Raw genomic sequence first — 3795 nt, 5'->3', positions numbered from 1 at the left:
TCTGGGGGGCACATGAGGCTGCCTTACCCAGCTCCAGCGCCACCTGATTCGATGGGCATTTCCTCTTCAGTCTGCAGAGCGGTGAAGCGGTTCTGCAAGGGCACCTCTGGCTTTGGGGGAAGCCTCTTCCTCCCGCTGCTCCTTGCCCTTGCTGACTTCCATTCTTCTGCATTACTGTCCCCTCGCTCCCTTCTGTGTGTGCTGGTGGGGCAGGTTTTGGCTGACTGGCTGTGGGCTGTGGTTCCACTGTAGACTGCGCCTGGAACCAGCTTTCCAGCTCCTTCTCAGCCTCCCTGATGCTGCACAGCCTTCTCGCTGCCTCCTGCAGCTCAGTCACCCGCTGCAGGAGCTCCTCTGCCTGAGCAATAGAACCTCTGCATGACTGTCACGCACTCTTGCATAGCTTAGGGGCAAATCTCTTTTATGTGGCTAAAAAACTTCAGTGTTCTGAGGGACTCACTGCTATCTAAATTACTGCAGCCAGCGCAACTGAAAGACAACTCCACTTGGCTTTAAAGAAGTCATCCGAGGTATATTTTCATCAGACTACCACAAAGCTCACTGAAGGCTAATTTACCTGCCTTCTGGGACAGACCTCACAGTCTTGCTAGGCTCCATACTGGGTTGCATGACAGAGACGCTTATTTTAACATTAATTCAGGCATCTCTACACTATACTGGAGTTTTTTTAATGTGGTTATGTTAGCGTAGAGACAGACACATAACCAGTCCAGGTAGGTTATATGTGGTGCTTTATTTCGAGGCCCCGGGAACCTGGGGTATACCCAAATCAGGTTCCGAGACCATCCCGGCGCGTCCGCAATTTAATCCTAAAGTGTTTCATAATCTAATGTATATTCAACAGATTACATCATTTTCATGCATATGTATTCGAAAATTGTCTCATCATTTGTGGACACCTGCATTTCTTTATCTTCGGTTAACTGCCCTTGGTATGCTTCTGGCCTTCACAAATGTAGACTGTGTTCAGATAAGGTTGTTAGTGAAAGCGTAGGCTCTGCTCGGATAAGGTTGTTAGTACATTCTTTCTAAGCACTCCCTAATATCATACTTGTGAAGGTTATATGTGGTCTGTGAGAAAACTGTCACTGTCTACAGATACAAACGAAGTCTGCACAAACTTAACTATAAAGATCAACGAAGTTAAAGGCTAAATACAATACATATCAATTGCCAAATACAATCTACATAACCTATAATTCTAGTCTTACTTAATTAAACTCTAACTCTTCAGCTAAATTAACATTTTCCAACATTTCCCCCCTTTGAAAATACTTCACTTTCTGCAAGTATTTTCATTTACACAGCTGTTTCTTGGTAAACCGGCTGCAGTGTTGGGTATTGAGGGTATTCTCGTGTGATGGCTCTGATGATTCTATGTGTCCAATTGCTTCTACGAACAATTTCTTTTCGGATACACAGATATACTAAACAAATTGCGAGAAAGATAATCAGGAGGGTAAATAGTGTTTCAGCCAGGGATTGAATCCAGCCAGTAAGGTGAATTCCTAATCCATTGAACAGTTCCCCGATCCAGTTATGACTAATTACCTCCTTTTCTCTTTCAGCCTCCTTTTCTATTTTCCCGAGTTGTGAAATATCATATTCTATGTCCGCAGTTACATTTGGTATATGTACACAGCAATGATCAGTTCGGTCTTTGAGGTACCCGCATACTCCATGTTCTTTTAGTAGCAATATATCTAATGCCATTCTGTTCTGCAAGGTCATTTTGGTTGTGGCCTGCAATTGCAAATTTAGATCTCTGAATCCTTTCTTGGTTACTCTAGCTAGTCTTTCAGTTTGTCCAATTAAATCATAAATCATTTCCCTATTACGATAAGCAGCTACCTGAGCAAAAAGAGATTCCAGCGCCCAGCCTACTTTAACTCCAGTTGAAGGTTCTTGCCAAATGTCATCTATATCTTCAATATCATTGTTTATGTCTCTTTTAGTTCGAATCTGTAAGGTTTCTAATCCACCTTTAAAAGGGGATCGCTTCCAAATCGGGCATAGGGTAGGTAAGCCTAAAGTTATTTCCCGTACTGGTCCTGTCACTGGGAGGTGGGTAGTCCAGGTTCCATCGTTAGCTGCCCATACAAAGTTACCCATACTATGTATTGTCGAGTATCTGCAATCTGTTTCTGGGATCGGTATTACTTTTCCGTTAATTTTCAGATCTCGACATGAACATCCTGTTATTAAAGCTATTCTTACAGGAGGGATTGCGATTTGTTTAGGGTCTGTGTCACAATCAAAAGTCTTAGAGCAGTTCCACCATGAAACACTCTCAATGACATCCCGACTGACCTTGTTAGTCGCCAGTAATGCTAAATCATTTGTGACACTCTGTTTCCCTGTCCATCTGAAACACCAAGGTGTGTCACCTCCATATTGGAATTTTTGTAAGATGCTGGTTGACCAGACAGAATCCCATTTTGTGTTTATCTCATCCTTTTCTCGGCATACCCACTCCTTCTTCTCCTGAGGGGCTATGATTTCTTTAACGACATCATATGTACACCATCCCACGTCTCCAAAACTAAACATTGAACCCATTTGGACAAATTGATGATTTAGTAATTTGTAACAATCCTCTCGCCTTCCTGGCCATTTCCATTGCTGCTTTATATACTGTTTTTGTTTCACCTGTAACACTCTCGTTTCTTGTTTGCATACTGTATTGTTCCCTACATTCTTTGGGAATGGAAAGGTCAATATTCCCCATTTTATTGGTTCCCCTGCTGTTTTCGGCAAGGGTAAACATGCTGTAATTCTACTAGTATTCTGTATTTTTGCAAAATCTTTGATTAAGCCAATTATCAAGTTCTCTTCAGAATCACCCCGAGGTATATTCATTACCTGGGGTAGTTGGGTTGATTCTATTGCTCGTTTTACTCTAATTCTAGTGATGTTTATTTCACTGTATCCAGAAGCAGTTTCATTTTGGTATTGGCATCTATATGCTCCCATATCTGATTCATTTACTTGTTTAATAGTCTGAACTAACATTCCTCCTGATCTTAATTCTGTGAAATGCCTGTTATCGTTAGGGACTTTCTTCCCTTTCCTTGTCCATCCAAACTCCCTAGGTAGTGGATCATCCAATAGGCAATAGATAAGTATATCACTGTCCAGAGGAATCTGATAGTATGAATGTCCTGCCTTTATCCCATGACCCTGAAGGGGGTTACGTAAACAGAATTTATTTGATACCTTGCCTCTAGAGTTCTGTTTTCCCTTTAATTTCCATCCATACCTGTCTAATTCTAAATTCCCCGGGACAGTGTTTCTGAACTTGCAAAACAGAGTGGCATTTTGTCCAGTGACAGATTTCATCATTTCCTTTTTCTGCGGAACCTTTACAAAAGTGATGACCATTAGGGATGTCAAAGACCAGGTTACAATTAAGGTACTATACACCAAACACGACATTTATCTGCTTTTCAGTCTCAGTTTTGTTGGTCCAAGAGTTTCTACTTCCCAATTTCTAGGAACCTTTTTCACTCGGGTATAATGAATCCAAGAGTCTATTCCTTTTACTTTTACCGCAGTAAATGTTGTTAGTAGTACCAAGTATGGTCCATTCCACCGTTCTTTTAGTGGTTCTTCATTCCAATCTCGAACGTAGACCTGGTCTCCTGGTTCAATTTCGTGTACTGGATTTTCTAATGATAACGGACGGTTCCAGATCAGGGCACTTCGTAGTCGCGTCAGAGTTCTACTGAGAGACAGTACATAGTTATATACATCTTGATTCCCTTTTATATGCAC

The sequence above is a fragment of the Cuculus canorus genome, chromosome W (assembly GCF_017976375.1).
Source record: "Cuculus canorus isolate bCucCan1 chromosome W, bCucCan1.pri, whole genome shotgun sequence".
In the NCBI taxonomy this organism is placed as follows: domain Eukaryota; kingdom Metazoa; phylum Chordata; class Aves; order Cuculiformes; family Cuculidae; genus Cuculus; species Cuculus canorus.
Note: the sequence above shows the minus strand (reverse complement) of the source record.